Source organism: Cetorhinus maximus, chromosome 4, assembly GCF_964194155.1.
Source record: "Cetorhinus maximus chromosome 4, sCetMax3.hap1.1, whole genome shotgun sequence".
NCBI lineage: Eukaryota > Metazoa > Chordata > Chondrichthyes > Lamniformes > Cetorhinidae > Cetorhinus > Cetorhinus maximus.
The window spans coordinates 62,841,505-62,865,953 of NC_135882.1; the positions used below are offsets into that span (position 1 = coordinate 62,841,505).

The window sequence follows — 24,449 nt, forward strand, 5'->3', positions numbered from 1 at the left end:
TGAAGCCATGACAAGGAAATATGTCAATAAATACTCAGTGCTCATGGCTGCTTCTTACTCACTTGTGTGGAAGGGTTTGTTCACAATACTTGTGCTGAGAGGTACTTTACACGCTTTGGAGGCAACATTTTAGCAGTTTGGTCTGCACTTTTGAAGGTCTGATCTATTAGATCAGGATGGATGCAACTTATGCTGACTTAGATTGGACCTCAGATGAGGGCCAAGGTGAGCAACAACAGCAGAAGCAACTGCACCTACATCGCCAGCAGCAGCCTGCTGGTCATAGAGGAGAGGGAGGGGAACAACAGAAAGGTCATACCAGGCACACAGGGTCTGCAGGCAGAGGATAGCTTTCCTCAACATACCCAAACACCAGTGCCACAGGAGGCTCAGGTTGTCAGGTTAGATGGTGGCAGATATCTGTAGGCTGCTGAACAACACCTGCTGCCATGCTTTACCAATGGCTGCCAAAGTCAACTTTTTTCCCTCTGGATCCTTGCTGCCGGAGATATTTGTGGAGTGTTGCTGTTGTCAGCCTACAAATGCATAAGGCAGGTGTCTGATGACTTTTTTGCTAGGGATGTCAATTACGTCTACTTTGCCTGTGTTAATAAATGGGTCTTTTTCTGGGTGGCGGGCTGTAACGTGTGGTGCCACAGGGATCAGTGCTGGGGCCTCAGCTTTTTACAATTTATATGAATGACTTGCATGAAGAGACCAAAGGTATGGTTGCTAAACTTGCTAATGACACTAAGATGAATAGGAAAGTAACTTGTGAAGAGGACGTAAGGAGGCTACAAAGTGACATAGATAGGTTAAGTAAGTGGGCAAAGACCTAGCAAATGGTGTATTATGTGGGAAAATGTGAAATTGCCCATTTTGGCAGGAAGAATAAAAAAGAAGCTTATTATCTAAATGGTGAGAGATTGCCGAGCTCTGAGATTCAGAGGGATCTGGGTGTCCTAGTGCATGAATCACAAAAGGCTAGTATGCAGGTACAGCAGGTAATTAGGAAAGCTAATAGAATGTTATTGTTTATTGCGAGGGGAATTGAATACAAAAGTAGGGAGGTTGGGCTTCAGTTCTACAGGCCACTGGTGAGACCATATCTGAAATATTGTGTACAGTATTAGTCTCCTTGTTTAAGGAATGATGCAAATGCATTAGAAGCAGTTCAGAGAAGGTTTACTGGACTAATACCAGGAATGGGCAGGCTTTCTTACGAGGAAAGGTTGGACAGGTTAGGCTTGTATCCACTGGAGTTTAGAAGAGTAAGAGGTGCCTTGATTGAAACCTTTAAGATCCTGAGGAGTCCTGACAGAGTAGCTGTGGAGAGGATGTTTCATCTTGTGGGAGAATCTAGAATCTAGAGGTCACTGTTTTAAAATAAGGGGTTGTCCATTTAAGTCAGAGATGAGGAGATTTTTTTTTTCTCTCAGAGAGTCGTGAATCTTTGCAACTCTTCCTCAAAAGGCAATGGAAGCGGAGTCTTTGAATATTTTTAAGGCAGAGCTAGATAGATTCTTGATAAACAAGAGGGTGAAAGGTTATCAGGGGTAGGTGTGAGGTTATAATCAGATCAGCCATGATCTTATTGACTGTTGGAGCAAGCCTGAAGGGCTGAGTGGCCTACTCCTTGTTCATATGTTGCTGCCAGTAAGAATGAGTGCCAATTAGGGCAATTAAGGCACCAATAGATCACCGAGAAATGTTTGCCAAACAAAAGGGCTTCCACTACATCAACGTGCAGCTGGAGAGCAACCACAGAAACATCTTTCTGTAGGTATACACGACTGCCATGATGCTTTTGTCCTATAGCAGTCCATCCCCGCCAAATATCTTCATATCTGGAAGCATAGTGACCAACATGCTGCTCATGCAAGCACAAGGAAAGGCCACTTAAAACAAAAATGTGGCTAATGACAGCTCTCAAAAGCCTAAGGAATGAAACCCAGGAGCACAACAATGATTGTCTTATCACCACCAGTTGTCTCATCGAACTAGCTACTGACATGCTAAAGATCCACTCAGATGTCCGGACAGATCTGGAGGTGCCTTCGGCATACACCAGCCAGGATCTCCAGAATGGTGGCAGACAGACATCAGCAGGTTCTGAGCTGGGCTGGTCAGCTTTGGTCAACGATGCCTGCGTCCCATGACTGAATAAAAAAATGATTGTGGTGTGCTGTGCTCTGCAAAATATTGCCTAGCAGCATGATTTGGAGCTGCAGGAGAGTAAGGTGCAGAGTACAGAGCATCTCAGAGGATTCCAAGAAGAAGGAAGAGAAGGAAGATGAAGAGGCAGAAGGTGATGAGGGCAATGGATCACAAATGGTGCACGTTGCTGCCCAAGATGTCCTGATTATTGTGAGGTTCACACCAATGAACCCATCTCCCAACTTCCTCCAAAAGCCACTTTTCCCAACCACCTCATCCATTTTCATGGCAGTTCTATAAACAAAGCAGTCCTGTAAACAACAAGCATCCTTTTCACATCCTCATATTGATCACCGTCCATTCAGCTCTTCCCATTCATCATCATACAACGGAAAAGGCCATTAGCCAACTAGCAACCAAGGACAGGCATCACAGGAATGTGATGCGAAACGATAACATTAATGTGCTTCAAATGAGGAAAAGAAACTTAACAGTGTAACAATTTGTAAGATGCCCATGTCTACACCCTTCCGCAGCTACAAAATTTTGCTCTTCCTTTTCCTACCATTTCTACATGGTGTAACCACTGTGGCTTCAGCAGAGGTAGAGTCAGGCTGTTCACATCCCTGCTCTGACTCCTGAGATGCTCTTGGCCAATGTCCTCTGAGATTTTGGGGGCTCGGCCAAAGAGTATACCTGTGTAGGGGTACAGTCGACCATCAGGACATGAGGCAGCATGTCAGGTGCAGACTGAGGGGTAAGGGGAACAATGAGCGACAAAGTGGAAGCACCTTGAGCGGGCTCCCCACTTCCATGACTCCTTTTGCCATTATTTCTCTCATGGTGCAACTACACTTCATTGCTACTATTATGCTGGAGAGCACTTTGCTGCCGATAGTGGACACTGCAAGCCAAGGCTACAATATCGTTCATCCTATTTAAGGATGCCAGGATGTCCAAGCCCTTGCTCAAGGCCTGCATTTGATGCTCCATGCAGTTGGTCATTCTATCCAAGAAGACATCCTTGCAAAGGCCTCGAAAGCAACACATTCACGTTTGAGGCAGAATCCTCCAATCTGTCTGCAGTCCTGGATTGTGCACTTGGAATGCCTGCCACTATATTGCAAGTTCTCTGCTGCTCAATGATTATCCTCTTCATCGATGGCCATCAGAATACAGCATCTGAGTCCAGCTGAGCAGAGCTTGGAGAGGGCTACGCCCCTCCGACACGGAATCTCCACAGATGTCTCTGACTCCACCATGTGCTCTTTCTCACTTCTGAAACCCAACAATCTCTCTTGCTGAATTGTGAGTATCCGAACTGGTGAATGGTAAGCATGAGTCCTGTGATGGTGCACCCTCAGGGGACTGAATTCCTCAACCAGCTCCTGCGGGATCTGGGAATTCCTGAAGGAGGTAAAGGGCATTAAATAGAACTTTCAAGGTAAGAATATTGGAAGTTATCATTATGGGCATTATCATATTTTACAGACTGCTGATATCAAGTCAACATGAGTGAGTGAGTGAATGCTGTATGCCATGTGACTGGCTGATATTTAATTCCATATCAGGTAGCTGGGAGGACCTATCAACCCATCCCTGATGGCCAGACATGCCAGGGCTCCACTGATCTCCAGAGGCTTTTCCTCTGCCGCTGTTAATTCTGAGATGGCTGAAAAAAGAAAAAAAAAATTTTTAAGACATGTGCCCTCATGTGACAGTGTCACATTAACTGGGACATGTCAATGGACTATAATAAAAACTTTCATTCAATTTCTAAACACTTCATGAAACCTCATCCCGCCCACGCATGAGGTTTCATGATAAATGCGAAGGCCGCCTGGGCTCTTCGCCTGCCCTCCAACCTTAAGGTTGGACAGGCAGCTCTGTTAATTAGTTTAATTGATATTTAAATGGCCTTAATAGGCTTTTGACAGTTCGGCGGGCGCGCAGCCAACTCCAGTGCACAGCCGCCGAACTGAAGATCTGAATGACATGCGGTGACGTTGGGACACATACCCAATGCCACCGTGCGTCATTTTACATGTCAGCAAGCGGGCCCCGCCCCAGCTCGCTGACCCGAAAATTCTGGCCTTTGATTTCCAAAAGGCACCACACAAAAGGTTATTGCGCAAGATAAGGGCTCATGGAGTTGGAGATAATATATTAGCATTAATAGAGAATTGGTTAAGTGCAAGAAGCAGAGAGTAGGGATAAATGGGACATTTTCAAGTTGGTAGGCTATAACTAATGGAATGGAATGCTCGGGCTCAGCTATTTACAATCTGGCTTAAGTGAGGAGACCTCAGGCTGAATATTACAGGGGGGCAGGTGTGGGGGTGCGCGGACATAGAGCCGATCCAATCAGGTTGGCCGGCAGCTTCATCAGTTCCGACAGCATTAGTGGGCAGCTTTAGTGAGTGCTGCCAGGACTGCAAGAGAACAAGGAAGGAGGCTCATGGATCCCAGAGCAGCGTAGGTCCGGGTCTTGGCAAGGAGGTTTTGGGCAGGTCAGGGAGGGGACGGGAGGTTGGCGAGGAAGTAGGTTTAAGGTTGCAGCAGGGTAGGAAGGAAGGGGGGATCCTATCTTAGGGAGGCCGCCCTCCCACTCAGCAAAGGGCAGCCCCTGAAAATAGAAACCCTCCCTCTTTCCCGCCCTTTGAAGAGCTTATTTAAAAAATCAACTGCCCACTCCCATCCGACTGTCCACGCAAATGTTTTTTTGGCATGGGCAGCATATTATCAAGGTCAATTGGCTTGATAACAAGCCTAATTGACCCTTGATTATCTATTTAAGTATGGCAGTGGGCTGCCGATTTTGGTGTCCACCCAACCCCAATATTTTGGGGATGAGTTCAGGGGTAGGTCTGGAGGTGGTGGGTGTGAAGGTGGCACCCTCCCCCCGCCAAAAACACACCCTGTGGGGCCACAAAAAATCCAGCTCCCAGAGTAATTATTCCAAGTTTGCTGACATTACTAAGCTAGGTGGAAATGCAAGCTGTGAAGAGGACACAAAGATACTGAAAGAAATTGGGTTAAGTGAATGGGCAACAAAATGGCAGATGGAGTACGATAGGTTATTCACTTATAGAAAAGCAAAATATTTTTTAAAAGATGTGAAACTTTTAAATGTTGATGTTCAGAGGGACTTGAGTGTACTTGTCGATGGAACAGGCAAGACAAATAATATGTTGGCCTTTATTGCAAAGAGATTGGAATACAAGAATAAGGAAGTCTTGCTACAATCATGCAGGGCTGCGCCTGGGGTACTGTGCGCAATTTTGGTCTCCTTATCAAAGGATGGATATAATTGCACTGGAGACAGTACTGCAAAGGCTCACTGGATTGGTTCCTAGGATGAAAGGATTGCTCTATGATGAGAGGCTGAGTAAATTGAGCCCATGCTCCCTGGCATTTAAAAGAATGAGAGGTCATCTCATTGAAACACACAATATCCTGAAAGGGCTTGGCAGGGTAGACCTTGAGAGGTTGTTTCCCCTGGCTGGGGAATCTACAACACGGGGGCACAGTCTCAGGATATGGTGTTGATCATTTAGGACTGAGATGAGGAGAAATTACTTCGCTCAAAGGGTTGTGAATCTTAGAACAAAGGGTCGGGATGGTCCTATCTTTGGTTATATTTAGGGCTGTCATAGATAGATTTTTGGCCTCTCAGGGAATCAAGGGATATGGGGAGTGTGTGGGAAAGTGGAGTGGAGGCAGAAGATCAGCAATGATCATATTGAATGCTTGAAGGGCCAAATGCTCTACTCCTGCTCCTATTTCTCATTCTTGTGTAATCACCGATAATGGCTTCTCTTCCCTCTATCCCCCATCATTACCTCCCATGTTCCCAAAGGATCTCTTCTGAGCCCTCTCTGATTTCTCATCTACAGTCTGCCCCTCGACAACATCATCTGAAAGCACAGCTTCAGTATTCACACATATGCTGTCATCTCCCAGCTCTACCTCACCACCTCTCTTGACTCCTCCACCGTTGCCAAATTATCAGACTGCTTATGCGATATGGAGTACTGGATGAGCAGAAATTAAATGTTGGGAAGTTTGAAGCCATTGATTTCGGTCCCTGCTCCAAACTCTGTTCACTAACCATCGACTCCATCTCTCTCCCTGGCAACTGTCTGAGGTTAAACCAGTCTTTTTTCAACTTTGGTGTCACATTTTGTCCTAAGATGAGCTTGAGCTCCGACTTCATATAGACGCCATCACTAAGACCACTTATTTCCACTTCCATAACACAGCCTAACTTCAACCATCTCCGCTCATCTGCTGCTAAAACCCTCAACCATGCCTTCGTTAACTCTAGACTCAACTATTCCAATGCATTCCTGACTGGTCTCCCGCATTATACCTCTGTGAACATGAGGTCATCCAAAACTCTGCTGCCCCGTTTCCACTGCTTCACGGGGAGGCCTTGTCTCTTCCTGCTGAATATCCCTTGTCACTTCGTCACCTATCAACTGAATATGTTTTGAGAGTTTTCCTAGTTTTCAAAGCTGACACACAGTATCCTTTGTTGGGCATGCAAACAAATAACACATTTAACAAGTGGCACTCCTTCCTATTGATAAATGTGACAAGATCCTTGAACAGAGTCTTCAGTAGCACATGGGACCCATCAGCAACTACCTGCATCCTACGGAAACCAGAAAGCTTATGGAAGTTGATGGTTCTGCCCCTTTACTTCACAGGCAACATGTCGAATTTGATGGAATCAAGTGCCCTGCAGGGAAAAGCATCCAACACCCATCAAATGCAGACATGCTTTAGAAATTATCATGGATGACTGGAAGGAATCGGAGCCAAAACAATGAGGTTTGTACTCACCTTCATTTTGATTGAGAAGGAACTCAATCAACATCACCTTCGGGTCTTCCTGCGGCATTTCATAAGGAGGCCAACTTTTCAGGGCTTTGGCTAGAGTTTCGGTGCAGCAGGTCAAGGAAATTATGGTGTGGCGTAAATAGTGGCATAACTCACTTCTGCCATAATTTTCTCAGACATTTTCCTCTGGAAAATGAACCCCATGATGCAGATAAACTATTATTCCAGGTGGAAAATCTCTAGGAAATTTCTGGCCTATACATTAGCTCTGTTGTTTCATACTCCTGGCCTCACTGATTTCTTTAAGCTAGTTTCCTTCGTAATGTCATTGATGCTTAAATAAAACTCTTGCGAAAAGCATGTTAATTCTAATTCTTTGTAAACTGGATTTTACTAAAGGTCATCCAGGATACAATTCATTCTAAAGTCCATAAGCAACAATAGACTTTATTTCGTTCAAAGAATATCACGATATAAAGTCTGTTTTAGATTACTTATAGTACTATTTTGGTAGTTAAATTAGAGTCTGAACATAGAACTGAATCAGGCTTAATGACTCTGTTATAATCAGATGACATCATTCTGTGGTTTCATCTACATTAATAAATTATGCTTTTCTTAACTGACAAGAAGTTAATAATTCAACATATATGTAAAACATCACAGATTATCGAGTTGAAATTTCTTTGGTTCTATTCAAAAACAGGCCTAATCAGGGTGCTGCAGAATTGTGGCAGTACTTCTGCTCCTCCTCTCTTCACAGCAATGCTTTTTCAGCTCCTGCTCCACTCTGTGATATCCAAAGGACTGAAACAGGCATTAGGCTGTTGTTTTATGTAGTGACAGGCCTAATGCCTATTTTAGATGGCTGTAAGGACCACCTGAAAAAAAGGCCCGACCCAACACATCCCTAAAATACGCACAAGAAGTTCAAATTTCTCCCCCATAGGTCTAATTTAAAATGAATCAGCACCGAAAACACCGAATCCCTCTACCTGTTTATTTTTTCTCCCCAATACAAGACTTCCCCTGTGCTTCAATAATTTTATGTACCTTGAGACGTGGTGTTTAGTCATACAGGATAACAATGAACTAGATATAGACTGCTGGGTCTGCAATTTATATGCCCCTAACCGGGCGTGTTTTTGGCAGGGGGGCACATAATTGTCAACCTGCATGCCATATTTAAATAGATAATCGAGGGTCAATTGGGCTTGTTACCAAACCAATCGACCACGATAATATGCTGCTCACACCACAAAATGGATGGTGTGGGCAGTTGGGTGGGAGTTGGCAGCCCGATTTTAAATAAATTTTCAAAGGGTGGGCAGGAAAGAGGGGGTACTATCTTTGAGGGCTGTCCTTTGCGGATTGGGGACAGTCCCCTAAAATAGAACTCCCCACTTTCTTCTTACCTGCCTGTTGCATTAAACCCACCACCCCCACACTCCCACACCCCCCCCCTCCCTAATCTGTCCAAACCTTCCATGCACAAGACCCTGGCCTTACCTGACTCTGGGATCCATTGGGTCCTCTTTTTCCACGTTGCTGTCCTGGCAGTATCCAATAACACATCCTTGATGCTGCCAGGACTGATGGAGCTGCTGGCCAATCGGATAGGCTGGCAGCTCCCAATAGCCCCTATTTAGCCTATCTGCAGCATGTCATGGCTGCGGGGTGGGCTGGTGTGGAGTGGGTTGGCTCCACGCTGACATTGTTTCCCGGGAGGGGAGAGGGGGAGCGGTGGCCAGCCATCCACAACCCACTGTAATATCCTGCCCCTGGCCTGAGTAGTCCGGTCTCAGCTAGAGCACTGAAGGGTACCACAATTACCTTCAGTGTCCTGAGAATAGAGAAGGGGAAAATCCTGAATCCTGATTACTATTCAGTAGCCCTTACTAGAAGATGCACATGTAACGATATCAGATGAAGACTAGATCAGACTCAGCAAGGATGTCCCAATAAAGCAATAGCCAAATGATACTGTTTAATTTCAAGTAAGAAAATGGTAACTTATGGGAAATACCTAGGGATGGACAATACCTGTGCCACTGCACCCAGCATTATAAAGAATGAAAGTGCAGCAATCCACTGTGATCATTTTTTAAACTAGTAGATCTCTTTAGCATTGATCATAGTGAGTAAGAGTGATATTTATGTCATGTGGACCATAACATCAGAGCCAATGATTTACAGTGACAAACAATTAAATTATAATCTTTTTAAATTTATTCTAGGGTTTTTTTTACTGGTGGTTATTTAACAATGCAGCCCATTGTTCTGTGAAAAATGTAAATAAGTGGCCTTTAGATCTTTCATATATTCATTTACCTATGTATTTAATTTTAACCCCCTACCATTTTTAAAGCTGAAAATGCACAGATAGTCCGCAAGATGCAACAATTGGAGCTAGCTATATGGAATGTGAAAATCTGCAGTTTTCCCAATCTTACCCCCAACCGGCCCCCCCACCTTCAATAACTTCAGCAGGAGGTTGTCTGCCCTCAGAGAAACAGTGCAAATGGCTGTTTTCCAACAATCACACCATTTCTTTAAGCGTTCTACCAATCTCCCACTGAAGTTACACTGGAAGTGTGGAACCACGCTCGAAGAAATTCAGGGTCCTGGTACTTTGGAGACAATTAGATTTAGCAACACTGCTTCCAGCCTCAGTTTGGTGTCAGTGAAGAGTTTGATAGCACTGAGGAATCATTCTGGAGTTTGGCAGAATCGGGCTGGGGCCCCCTAGGGTTTGGTAAAACAGGGGATCCTTTGATCTGGCACCACTGTGGAAGGTGAACCTGTGGTTTTTCAGAACTAGGAGATAACAGCGAGGTTTAATTCACTGATGGATTCTTGATGCTTTGTCAGCAGGAAGGGAGGGGCAGGGCATGAACCTGACAGCTTTACTTTGGAGGGAGAGGGTAAACCAACTTGTGTAGCAGTGGTTTGTGATTCTCTGCAGCATCTTTGTAAACATTCAGTTTGGTATTTTATGATTGGTTCCTGCATTTGCATCTGTGTCTTTTGCCCCCTCTCTTTCTGCTTTTTTGTTTGCCCTTCTTTGATAACTATATGAATCACTGTCTGTAAATGTATTATTTTCAGCTTTCAAAATTCAACTTTTTTGATAAATGAACTCAATTCAAATGTGGAAAACATTCCGGGGGTGAAATGGTCTTCACCAGCAACGGAAAGCAGGCTTATAGCCAACCGACCACATGTTTTATAGCACTCTTCATTTTATTTCCCACTGAAGTCCATGCACCCCCACCCCCACCATCACAGTCTCCACCCCCCTCAACCTACCCCCACCATCCCCGAAACACAAATACAAACAAAAGTGATTTGAACACAAGATGGCTACCTAATTTGCATTACTCTAAATTCCATATTCAAACCCCCATAGAGATTGAGATGGTCTACAAAAACCCACCAAAGACAATGGCCTCAGAGGAATGTGAATGAACCATATTTCTTATTCCAGTAGCACAATGTTCAGATACTCAACTGGGTGGAGCCAAAGCATTAAGCCTTATCACTTGAACAATAGGACCCTGGAATTCCCAGACCTGCCCCAATCAAGTTACAACTGGAATATATGATCATGTTTGAATTACTTGTCAACTGGAGAGGGCGGTCAAAAGACAAGCTGGCCCCTTGTATGTTTTAAGCTCACGTTCCTTCAGCTGAACTGAGGACAAGCAGCTGAGAAGCTGAGAGAGATCCTTCCTTCCTTTCTCTCTCTCCAACCAATGTGCAAGCTTTGGGCCCTGTCTGCTATTGTTTGACTCTCCGTCTATGTACAGCAGACAGAGATTTTAAAGAAAGAATTCCACTTCATAGTTGTGATCCAGAAGAATAGAGAGATCACCCATCTGCTGTTTTAAACTGCCTCAACACTGAAAGCAACAAGACCACCGAGTGAAAGCAACAAGACCACTGGATTCAGCCTAAAGTCATCAGAGTCACCATATTACAGACTGTGAATTCCATTTAACTTCTATGGGCTCTAATTTTATCAACCTATCCCTCCCCACTCCATAATTTGCATGTGCGTGTGTGCAAACTTTGAGTGTGTGTGTGTGAGAGAGTGAGTGCATACGTCTGCAAAGTTGCTATGTATTTTCTTTTACTTAGATCGGTTCAAGTATAATAAATGTAATCTGCTTCTTTGTTAAACTCAAGAAAATCTATCCTTTTTTTTTCAATGATCACAGTGCATTAAGTTAAATACTCGCTGAATTGGCAAGATCTTTTCAAAAAGAATACCTGTTGCGGTCAACTGAGGAGAAGGCAAAGGAGAGAGCCATTAGACCCCTCCTCACCTGGTAAATGAGTCCACACCAGGATTGGGGCTCTCAAGACAGAGTGAGCTTCTGGCTCTGATAGTGTTCACCCTTAAATGCCTAACAAAATGGGGCATACGTAATGTCAGCTGCTTGCTCACGCACTTATCAGTTCATTGAAATCTAGGACTGGACAGAAGACATATGGTTCAAATATTTAAAAGGAAGGTCAAGTCAGAATCTATGGGGAGAATTTTCAGCTCGGCGAGCGGGTGCGGGCCTGCTCACTGAGGCGTAAAATGACTCAGGGTGATGTCGGGCGTACTTCCCGAAGTCAACGCATGTCATTTAGATTTTCAGTTCGGCGGGCACACAGCCAAGTCGGCTGTGTGCCCACCGAACTGGCAAAGGCTTGTTAAGGCCATTAATTAACTAATTAAGGCTATTGAGAAAGCTGCCCGTCCAACCTTAAGGTTGGCGGGCAGACAAAGAGCCCAGGCAGCCTTCGCATTTTTCATGGAACCTCATCCCAGGCAGGATGAGGTTTTATGAAGGGTTTATAAATTAAATAAATTTTTTCATTAAAGTTCATTGACATGTCCCAGCTCATGTGACACTGTCACATGAGGGGAAATGTCTTAAATTTTGTTTTCTTTATTTAAATGTTTAAACCGTAAAACTTATCTCCCTGAGGCACCTCTGTGCCTCAGGGAGATTTCTGCGCTCTTTCGCGCACATGTGCTAAAGAGTACAGGCCCCAGCTCAGGGAATCCCCCCTCCCCACCTACGCAGGGAGCACACAGCGCTTCTGGGCCCATGTCACGCTGGGCGGGCCTTAATTGGCTGATTGGGGGCACCAATCAGTTCAGCACCTGCCCCCGCCCAACCCCCCCCCTACGGGGGGATAACTCTCTCCTATGAATTATAAACCAGTTAGCTTGGCATGAGTTATAGGAAAACATTATTAGAGACGTGCCATATGATCCAGGTGGGCAGAGACAAGATTATCAGGAATTCTCTGCATAGCTTTCGGAAATGGTGGTCCTATCTTACTTGGTTTAATTTTATGAACAGGTCAAAAAGATGATCAGTAATGGTTTCTAATGGATATTGTATATTGGGTTTCCAAAATAAAATGCTGCACAAAGGATTGATAAGTAAGGTTGGGTCCTGTGGGGTTGGTAATCTCATTTTAAACTGAATTGCAAATTGGTTAAGGCCATTACTCTTCACTATCTTTATCATTGATTTAGGCCTTGGAGTCCCAAGCCTTGAGTTTGCTGATGGGACTAAGCTGTCTGCAGGAGCCGAAACTTTGTATGAAGTAAATAGAATGTGGGCTGATCTAGATTCTGGGGGAATGGACCCAAGTATGGCAGTTGTTGATCGATATGGGTAAACGTGAGCAAAAGAGAGTTTTGGAGGCTATTGCACAAGAAACACTGAAGTCCAATTATCAATGACGCGAGGTGATACAGAAAGCGAATAGCATGTTTACAATGTATAGCAAAGCAAATGAAACATAGGGCTGATTTTTACTGGCTTCTGCGTGACTGGAACAGAGACAGGGGGTGGGGAGGTTAGTAAAATAGCGGGGACCTACGTTGCGGCAGCTCCCCATCACTATCCTGCCAAGTTTCCCAGCAACGGGCTATAAGGCGATCAGTTGCCCCCTACAGGGAGGCAGGCAGCTAATTTGTATAATTAAGGTCGCAATTAGAGGCCATCATAAGGGCCACAAACATTTTGCCAAAAGTGGGTTTGCTCCCATGCCACGTGAGGAGACTTCATTAAGGTAACCTCCCTGGTTTGGCAGCCCAGGGGGTATCAGAGCCAGGGGCTCCATGCCCCACAAAGGGGGTTGCGAGCAGGGAAGGCTGAAAGAGCTGAATTTGACCATGTTTCTTGGGATCCTGATGTTGGGCTGAAAAGCGAGTCCTGAGCCTGCACTTGCCGGCAGCAAGCTCGACACAGCAGTTTTAATTCAGGCAACTTACTAATGATTCATTGCATGTCCACCATCCAATAAAGGACAGCGAGTGGGCACCCGATGCTGCTAGTGCAATCAGAAGATCAGCAGCGCCAGCAAGGGAAGTGGGTGCTATTGAGGCAGGTAGGAACAGGTAGGAGAGGCAAGTAGCAGTCACATCTCAAAGTGGAGGTACCTTCAGGTAATTAAAAATTAAAATTAGGACTTCCCAGGGTCGTAGACCATGTTGGTCACAGAGAAAACCACTCGGGGGGACAGGGGGTACAATTGTTGGAACTACGGGAGCTACCTTTCCTACTCACAGCGCCATCTTTGGGCCATTGAGTCTCAGGCTCCAATGGCCCTCCCCTAGGCTGCCGCAGGGAGCCCACTTCCATGAAGCTGAAGGCGTCTCCATGCACAAAAATGCTGGCGGCCTGTAAAGCAGCCCCTAATTGGGGCCTTAATTATGCAAATTGGCTGCCCACCTTCGTGGAGCAGGCAGTGATCCACCTCGCAGCACACCACTGGGAAACCTCCGTGACTGTGAGGCTGTGACAAGATGCCATCCCAATACTGCTCTCCCAGCCTTCTGCCAATCTGTTCCCAGGGTCGGGTGGTAAAATTCAGACCTGTATAGAGTTCGGTTAGACCAATCAAAGAGATGATAGAACATGTTAGAAGTATAGATTCACTACGAGCCCTCAAAATGAAGCTGGATGAGCTCCTGCAAGTGGAAGACATCTTCAGTTATAGAAGTTATGCGCAGTTAGCTTGATTAGTGTATCAATTAATTGCCTTTGATGCTCAGAGAGAAATTTCTCAGAGGAGCTTTTGGGCCAAATTGATTTTTTTTCTTATTTTGCCTATTAAGGAGATTCCTTGTTTGGGTTGGGTTGCTGGTGAACATAGGCTGTAGCATCTGGCTCAAACAGGTTGAATGGATCAGTTCATGTTTCAAATATTGTTCTTGCAACCAATTCATCTTTCAGCAACTTCCTCTAGCCATCATGATGTGAAGATCCAGGACAGCAGTTTCACCATTGCTGTGAATCACTGTTCTGTGATCAGCTAAATAATGATGGGATTCAAACATAGAAATCTGGAAAATACCTATCATCTGCCCTTCCCACCTCCATCTCATCTCCCCAGGAGAAATGCCAAGTGTCCTATTGAAACAGACAAAATTCGCCCAGAAATGACATTGGTGAAGTTAAGAAACAGGTAGCCCTGTGACAGCTTTGACTCATTGTCTGCTGGTTCAGGAACTAAGTGCTCAAGCACTATAGTTACTGGGCCATTCTACAGCTTCTATTTAAAATGGGGAAAACACCTGAAATATTATAGTTTAATTTACTTCAGTAACTTTGAAACAGAGTTTATCAATTTTTTTCAAGATATTTGCAGTTTTCTTTGATTTTTTCAATACACAAACCAAATAAAACTAAATAAACCAAAGAAAAGCTTTGTTCACCCCCTCCCCCCCCAGCCTATTGCTGTCTCCTTTATCTCTGTTACAGACCCTTGCTAGTTTGAATGACTCCAATTATATTCAAGTTGGTGAGATAAACGAAAGCACCATTCAGAATCTGAGCACTCTTCTGCTTGCACTTGTGATATACTCATTGCTAGGACAACAGCCAGTATTAGGTTAGCACAGAATATTGTAACCCAGCACACAATGTCCTCAGATGTTTTAACAGTAGTTTTTGTACTCTGTGTTTGTTTACACTGGTCAAGAGTAATCCACCCTTGTATCTAAAGGCAATGTCTTTGTAGTTCTGCAATTGTTTGGTTCATGACCTGTACATGATTTGTCCTTGATAAACACCTTCACTGCTCAAGAAGCAGAGGAGGTCTGTCCTGTACCTTAAACCGTTTCCAACATCACCTCCCCTCACCACCCCCACTCCTGCTTTTGCCAAGTGAGCACAACACACATATTCATTTCAGGATGACCTCCAGTTGACCTAAGCCTCAGGACAGCACATACCAGCTACTCTCACCATCAACTGTTGTTTTAATCTTTGGACTGGATCTAAGGCCTCCGAATCCCTGAGCCTTGCATTTACACGTCCTAAAATCATCTCATTGGCTTGCGGTACCTCAGTCTCCAGCTGTAAAGTAAGCAGATACTGACAACAGGATTATGTGGAGCACAAATTTGATGCAGGCACCAGAAAAGTGCCCTGTTGTCCTTCAACAATTTCTACATGGCTTCTCCATACCTTAGTTCACTTGCAAACATCAAGTGAACAGCGCTTCAAACATCAAAATTTTAACAACTTATGTTTCTAACATTTATACTGTGATGTCAAAGTTTTGCATGGCTATTAAACTACATGATTTCTAATCTTTGCTGGAAAGCACAAGGGCGTAGAATGTACCCAGGTGGGGGGAGCGCAGAGTGCAATCCCTAAGCCTGAGTGATGAGGCCAGGGACCTACCTTGACTTTGAGCTGGCAAACTGTGGTGAGTATCAAGCAGCTACCTGCTGAAGAAAGGGGGAGTTTGGGAAGAGAAATGACCAGAGAGTGGGGGATGGGTGATTGTGTCAAGAAGGAAGTGATGGCTGGGGACATGTTGCAGTGGCCAAGTAGGGCTACCAGGGATCTGTGAGAAAGCGATAGAGAGATATTTTTTATTCGTTCATGCAATGTGGGCATTGCTGGCTAGGCCAGCATTTATTGCCCATACCTAATTGCCCTTGTTTAGAGGGCATTTAAGAGTCAACTACATTGCTGTTGATCTGGAGTCACATGTAGGCCAGACCAGGTAAGAATGGTAGATTTCCTTTCCTGAAAGACATTAGTGAACCAGATGGATTTTCACATTCAAACAGGTATACTTTAAATAAAACCTTACAACAATTAACAATGATTTCATGGTCGTCATCAGACTTTTAATTCCAGATTTTTATCAAATTCAAATTTTACCATTTGCCGTGGCAGGATTCAAACCTGGGTTCCCAGAGCATTACTCTGGGTCTACTGGGATACTAGTTTGGTGACAGTACCACTATGCCACCACCTCCCCTATTGATAGCTGCTAAAATCAGGGGCAGGGTAGTTGCAGTGATTGTTGGCAGGGGGAGAAGGTGTTTGGGGGTAGTGGCAGTGATGGGGGGGCATGGTTAATGGGAAGAGTGGTGGTGATGGGAGGGGAGATGTGGTGATGGAGTTGGGTGGTGATCACAGGAGGTGGGAGGGTGATTGGGGGTAGTGGCGGTTTTGGGGGAATGGCAGTGGTGTGAGGGGTAGTGGCAGCAATCAGGGAGAAGTGGCAGTGACGGAGGTGGTGATCAGGTTAGTGGCAGTGATGGAGTTAGTATCAGTTATGGGGCAGTGGTGGCGATAAGATGGTGATCAGGGTGGTGTGGTAGTGATGGTGATGGGGTTGGTGATCGGGAGGGGAGTGGCAATGATAGAGGTAGTGGCAGTGATTGAGGTGGTAATCAGAGGATAGTGATAGTGATGGGGTTTAGTGACAGTGATCATGGGTATTGATGATCGGAGTGGGGAAAGGAGATAGGACAGCAATTGGTGGAATGGTGGCAAGCTGCAACATCTATTTTTGAATGTAGCATTGAATGTAGTTCTCCTGTTCCTCCTGGCTCCACATTCGAACAGGTATACTTTAAATAAAACCTTATCTTATCGGTTTTGGCAACAGGCAGTCCCTTTTTATGAAACTGTCATTCAACATTTGGCAAATGAAATGTCATAATACATTTCTATTGTACTGTACATGTTGAGTGTCCATTAACTCTGCTGGTTGGCAATATTCAGTGACTGATATCTAGCGAATTTCATGCGTCATTCTGTAGCCACTGTGAAAACCTGTAACACAGCTTACAATAGCAACGTGTTTTCATCCTGGGTCACCCACCAGTGAAAAACCTGGAACAAAATAAACTCTTACTTCACTCTCCAGAATCAGGAAATGAAGTGAAACAGTGGGAAAGGTTTTCTTCCCAGGAAGAGCGGGAGAGGGCGGATTCTCGATCAGCAGCCCCGGTCAGGGGCATGCCACCATTTTACGTGAGCAGGCCAATTAAGGCCCGCCCAGCGTGACATCCGCCAGGAAGCGCTATGCGCTCCCTATGTGGGCGGCGGGGAGGGTGGGATTCCCTCAGCCGGGAGTGCGCTCTTTCGCACATGCGCACAAGAGTGCATAGATCTCCCTGAGTCTAAGTGCTGCCTCAGGGAGGTCGGCTCCATTTTGAAACTTTTAATAAAGGAGTTTAAAAATTTCCCCTGCCATGTTGCCTCATGTGACACTGTCACATGAGTTGGGACATGTCCATAACTTTTATTGCAACCTTTCATTAAAATTTAAAAACTCTCATGAAGCCTCATCCCGCCAGTGGATGAGGTTTCATGTTTTTTCACAAGCCCGCCTGGGCTCCCGGCCTGCCCACCAACCTTAAGGTTGGACAGGCAGGTCGATTAATAAGCTGAATTGGTTTCTTAATGGCCTTAATAGGCCGTTGACCTCAAAATGTAAATGACGCGGGGTGACGTCGGGAGTTCCACCCGATGTCACCCCGCGTCATTTAACACGTTGGCATGCAGGTCCCGCCCCCGCACGCCGACAGAAAAATTCTGTCCAGTAATTCCAGTGGCTGTGCCAGTGATCCATGTTCATAGGATTCCTCAATAAACCATTAACATAATACCCAGTGTAAACAGCTCTAAAGACCACCTAGCTTCACCTCAGTAATAGTGCCCTCTGCCTCAGCCTCACCTCACCTGCTACTGAAACTCTCACCCATGATTTTGTTACCTCTAAACTTGATTATTTCAATATTCTCCTGGCCAGACTCCCATATTTCTTTTAAACCTAACCAATAAACAATTTAACTGAAGCATATTCTAGCCAAACAATATACATGGACCTAAAGGTGCATTGATTCCATTGGCTCTGACAAAAGGTCTCTACCTGAAATATCAGGCTGTCTTTCCTCTTTTGAGATGTTGATGCTATGTACTTTCTGTGCATTTTCCAAATGTTATTGTGTTAGTTTCATCTACAGCTCCCTTTATCACATGGAGAAGCTGAAGCAGAAGCAGAGAAGGGAGATGTTTCGGAAGTGGAAGTAGGTGGTCTTTGTGATGGACAGCTTAAGGGATCAGCAGCTCAGCTGAGGGTCAAATAGGATGTCAAGTTGTGAACTGCCTGGTCCAGCCGGAGACAGTGGCCAGGGAGAGGAATGGAATGCTTTTGGTCTTCCCAAAGATTAATTGGAGAGAATTGTAGCTCATCCAGGACTGTACATTGGACAAGTCATCTGTTAATAAAGAGCTAGTGGTGGGGTGGGCGGAGGGGTGTTGGGGGGCGGGTAGGGGTCGAGAGAGGTGATGGTGGGATAGCGCTGGGTGTCATCAGAAGGCATGCAGAATCTGATGTCACACCTTTGGATGATAACACTGAGGGGCAGCATGTGGATGAGAAACAGTAGGAAGTGAAGGATAGATCCTTCAGGATGCCAGAGTTAACAGAGGTAGGGTGAGGTGAGAAGCTATTGAAGGCAATTCTTTGGCTACAGCTGGATGGGACACATCCTTGGTAAGCACACAGAATTGTTCAAGGGTATTGTGCACATGGCTCCTGACTTGTATCTTGCCTCAGTTAAGGCCTTCACTGTTTGAATTAGAAAGAGAAATTCATTCAGTAAGGAAGTGCACAGGTGACTCCAACTCACTGATCTATCTGAATATGCCATAGAAAACAGTACATTAACTTGCTGCCAAACTAGGCAATGGGGCAAAGATCTGTATGACAAAACACCCTCTGAATTGTTTCTAGGTAGATTCCTGCTTTCATGCTTGTGCTTATCATTTTTACATTCACTGTATTATTAAGGATGATAGCTTAGTGCCCTGGCACTCTGAGGCACTATGCCACCAAGCAGCCAGACAAAAGTTCACATTCACAATTCCTTGCATAGTGTATTCCAGAGTGGGATACAATTTGTAAGCAAGTCTCTAACTCATTCTAGTGTATTTCTTGGAAGAAGACAAGAAACAGATTGCATGTTTACCCTCAGGCCTAGGGAAATAATATGTGGCATGTGTGAACCACATAAAGGCTAAGGGTGTCACATCATCACAATATTACCATGGGCTATGCTGTTGAGAGTAATCTGGGCTGATCAAACATTTGTAGATAGAAATTCTTTTCCATATAAAAATTATTGACATTCAAGCCACTTAATAGTTCATAACACTTTATGTGACATGCTTATTTTTCTCCCTCCAGGCCAAACTGACAAAAGCATATATTATGAGCAGAGCTTAATTTGCTTACAAATTTTAAAAAATGATTTTGAAGCGATTCTTCTTTTTTGTCTTTTCATTGCACTTTTGATTTATTATAGCATTAGAGCTTACTTCTCTTAGTTCAAAGTTGTTTAATTTGAATTATTTTATTTTTATTTTTTGCCACTAAACTCACAATCTATTATTGTATTGCTTAATCTGAAAATTATTGGACCTTCAAAAATTCTATTGCAAAAAGCAACTTTGAATTATTGAGAGTAGATTCTATTACCTCTGATTTCCAGGCACATTTTCTTAGCTAAAAACCTGGCTGCAGACAGGCTCAAAGGCATCCATCAAAGAAACCAGCCACTGGGAGGTGTGCAGCAACAGCCAGGACAACTCTTCTTCCCGGTGCTGTTTTTGCCCGGCCTCTGTGCATTATTAAGACGGGAACTCATCGTGTGCAGAAACATGCTGTGACACCCCCTACCTTTTTTATTTCATGAGAACGCTCAGTATGTACCTGAAAATGTGTCCAGATGAATCATTTCAAAATGCATTTTACATAAAGTGACAGATGCAGTACTACCACTTTAAGAAGTAATTGACCCCAAAGCAGAACACCTGGAATTACTCATTCCTAATAATTCTCACTCAACAAAAAGGGGTGTTTGGGAACATTTCACTGGCTGGCAACACCAAAGTTTAAATTTAGAAAACAATTAGGAGCTTGGGTGTAAAAGCCTTAAATAAACTTTGTTTTAGATATAGTGATTGCACCCTCCCCTCTTCAACCTAATTCATCACTGTCACCTTGTCAAAGCAACCGTGGTGACAGTTCAGCATGATCATTGACTAATAATGATGTGCCAATCATGCAAGCAGACTAAACAGCATGATCTTAGGTAGTGAGACCAAATGGATTGAATTCTTACCAAGCTAACCTAAGCTTTATAGAGAAGAATGGAGTGGCATAGCTAAGCCTGGCATTTGTGACATTACTCACTGATGCTCCCCTCTAGGAGACAAGGCTGCTAAATTGTTTAAAGCCAAATGATTCACAATCTACAGTACATCAGGGTTTCAGAGAGCTGCAAGTGCCAAGTTAACGTGATTTATTAGACCAAGATGTGCACCAAAAGATAGGCTGGGAAATTCCTTGGAATTAAAAAAACTATCAATACTACATTTGCAATGCAACAATTTTCACACTATACACTCTGCCATATGAACAAAAGCATGTATAAACTGTGACATTTTAAATTATTGTTGTCCAGTCCAACCCTAATGACATGTTTGGTGTTTCCAGCAGGTAGGAGTTATTTGAATGTGAAATTTGAGCCTTTATTCTACTTGAAAATGTGTCCAATTCTTCTCTTCCGTATTAATTTTTTTGCCTGCATTCCTCTGAATTTTACTCAGGTAGTGAAAAGGGGAGTGTGAAATTGGTTAGGGGTCATTTTTGAGCAGGATAAATAGTTCCAGAGCCCACAGCAGTACCCATGGTGGTACAGCTCATCATAGAGACATTCTAAATGTTATAATTTAGGGAAATTCAATCCTGCAAAAGAATGGTGATTTGAAGATTACGGATAATGTATTGTGATAATGCTAAACAAAATCACTTATCAATCTGTAATCTAACTTTATTGGGGGGAATTCTAACTGGCAACTGGCTTCAGGTGAGCAAGCAGCAGGGGTGGGGCAAGTTTCAAACTTGTTTGTTGTCAAAAATTTGAGGCCTGGACTATTTCACCTTCCAGGGCTCATTTACATTTGATTTTTGGGCTGCCCACGAGATTGCGTCTTGAATGGGCAGTGCACCAACTTTCCATTCGGGATTTCCGGTGAGCGTCCAAAGGCCTATTTACCTGATAATGGCAGGTTGCATGCACCGATGCCAAGTTGGATTTTAATACTGCTGGAAAATGAATCACCAGGCTCCCCCACGCCGAGTTCTTCTGATACACGGGGGTTTTTGTCTAAGAGGTGAAGGCCAGGAAGGGTATTCTGGTTCTCAGAAATGAAGGTTGCCAAGACCTACATAGGTCATGCATGGAGAGAGGTGATAGATATGGTCAATTCCAGGTGCATCACCCCAGAATCTGGGTGAAATATAGCAACCTCTGCAATAACTAGACAATAACAGTAAAGGTGAGTAGAGCTCTCTATATCTCTACTCCTCTCAATAACACCGAAAAACCATCTGTCCCCTCACCTGCATTACATCCTTCACTGTCAATCACAATGGCATATGATGCCATGGCCTGAATCTTTCCCGCGTTGCGCGGGCTCAAGGGGAGCGGACAGGGGCGGTTGAGGAGCTGACTGCCACCCGCAATCAGCTCCACACTCATTTTACACAGGTGGGCCAATTAAGGCCCGCCCAGCGTAGTACGCGAGCAGTAGCGCACACAGCGCTACCTGTGCGGGCGGGGGAGGAGGGAGAGTCGGGGTCAGGGGTCTTTCAGACATGTGCCGAAAGAGCGCTTCAATCTCCCTGAGGCATGGAGCTGCCTCGGGGAGATTGAAGCGCTTTTGAAAATAATAAATAAAATCAATAAAAATTTAATGAAACACGTCCCCTCATGTGACTGTCACATGAGATGCAGCATGTTTTTATTTTTCATGAAAACTTTTTAGTTAACCCTGAAAGCTTTAGGAAACCTCATCCCACTCGTGGATGAGGTTTCCTAAAAATCGTAAAGGCCGCTTGGCCTTTTCACCTGCCTGCTCGACGTTATCGTGCGTCAGTTTACGCGCCGGCGTGTTGGGCCCGCCCCCGCACTCCGACTGAAAAATCCTGGCGCACATTTCAAACACACACACATACACAATACATCTCCTTTGCAACCTTCACAATAGCTGCTGACAGCATTTTGTTTTCTCAAGGTAGCAATTGCAGTAGTTCCTCTGTTGTCTCCTTCTTCACTTCACACTCCAGCTGCTTACTTTCAATTCAACATTTCCCCATTCTGCTGGCAACTTTCTTCTTCTTCCTCTCAGAATAGGTACTGCAGGCAGACGTTTCACACATGTGCATTCTTGTTTTCAGTAGCCATTCATTAATTCTCACCCTTTCTATAGGCCAAGTTGGTGCACAAAAGAGAGGAATATGACTTGGGGAGGACCACCCAGTATCATGACCTTCACCTAAATGGAGCTGGATACTCTGGAAATCGATGGCACTTCACATTTGAAATAGCAAATCAAACATTCAGCCTGCTTGACAACTTCAAGCTGCATTGTGAAGCCTGCCATCTACAACTGTCCAGCCTGCCATACTAACATTTCCTCTTTCCTCTAGATCCTCCTCAGCAGCATGACCCTGAAGAGGAGTACATTGTCAAACACGTCTCAACATCTGGGACTGCAGTGATGATCAACAACCTCCCTGGAACAGCACAGCCTCCTCAGACAGATCCAGGAAAGACTTGGCCAAAAGACCATGTGGGCTGTGTAGGCCCTAAAAGGCAATAGCTCCAAGTGCATAGTTAAGCAACTGTAATCAACAAATAAGGTAAAAGTTAGTATCAAGCTCAAAGAAAAGGCTTACACAAATGCAAGGAAAATTGGAAAACCAGCAAATTTGGAGAATTATAAAAAACAGAAGCATACAAATAAAGAATTGAGGTGCCAGAAGCCAACAGTAAAGGGGTTTAAGAGAAAGAGAGTGGGAAAGAGAAATGTAGGCCAACAAGACAGATGCAGGTTAAACTATAACGGAGAATAAGGAAATAGAAGACTTGTTAAATGAGCACTTTGTGTCCATTTTCCCAGTGGAGCTGAAGGACAAAATACCAGCAGTACACGGGAATGTAAAAATAAGTCTAGGGGAAGAACTTAGTGGATTCAATACAAGTCAAAAGAAATGGTAATTGAGAAAATATTGGGACTTGTAGATAAATCTCCGAGATCTGTTGGTTTGCACCTGAGGGCACTAACGGAAATAGGTGAGGAAATCGCAGCTCCATTAGTCATAATTTTCCAAAACTCTCTAAATTTGCATTGGAAAATTGTAACTGTAAACGGAGAAAGAAACCAGGTAACTACAGATCTATCAATTTAACATCAGGTGTGGGAAATCATTGGAGCATACCATCAAAAATAGAGTGACTGTAAACTTAGAATAGTGTGTTTAAAGAGAGTAATAGGAACATAGGAAATAGGAGCAGGATAAGACTATTTGGCCTCTCGAGCCTGCCCTGCCATTCAACTAGATCATGGTTGATCTTCTACCTCAGCCCAATTTCCCCCGCACTACCCCCATGTCTCTTGATATCTTCAATATCTAAAAAATCTATCAATCTCTGTCTTGAACATACTACCCCTCTGGGGTAGAGAATTTTAAAGATTCACCACTCTCTGAGTGAAGAAATTCCTCCTCAGCTCAGTCCCAAATGGCCTACCTCTTAATCTAAGATTGTGTTCCCTGGTTCTAGACCACCTCCCCCACCCCCACCCAGCCAAGGAAAACATCCTTCCTGCATCTACCCTGTTGAGACCTGTAAGAATTTTGTATCCTTCAATGAGATCACCTCTCATTCTTCCAAACTCTAGAGAATATCGGCCCAGTCTCCTCCATCTCTCCTCAGAGGACAATCCCACCATCCCGTCAGTCTGGTGAACCTTCAGTGCACTCCGTCATTGGAAAATATATCCTTCCTCAGGTAAGGAGACCAAAACTGTCGTCAATACTCGAGGTGTGGTCTCACCAAGGCTCATTACAATCATAGCAAGACTCCTGTTTGTCATGTTGTTATAATGATATAAAAAGCACCAATTGATCATAAGGGATTGTTGTGGAATAAAAACAGAAAATGCTAGAAAAACTCAGCAGGTCTGACAGCATCTGTGGAGAGAGAAACTGAGTCAACATTTCGAGTCCGTATGACCCTTCTACGTCATACGTCATACGGACTCGAA

General features: G+C 44.3%; 1 long non-coding RNA gene across 3 annotated transcripts in view; it reads left to right on the forward strand.

Moving 5' to 3' along the window:
- LOC144679641 (uncharacterized) overlaps positions 1–24,449 on the forward strand; it is a 234,115-nt gene that overhangs the window by 205,689 nt on the left and 3,977 nt on the right. Inside the window, exons 2-4 of one of the 3 annotated variants that reach the window (XR_013576386.1) lie at positions 6,870–6,993; positions 22,831–23,043; positions 24,119–24,193. This is a non-coding gene — a long non-coding RNA (uncharacterized LOC144679641). The remainder of the gene's footprint in view (positions 1–6,869; positions 6,994–22,830; positions 23,044–24,118; positions 24,194–24,449) is intronic. The other 2 variants (XR_013576384.1, XR_013576385.1) reach the window with 2 other exon arrangements.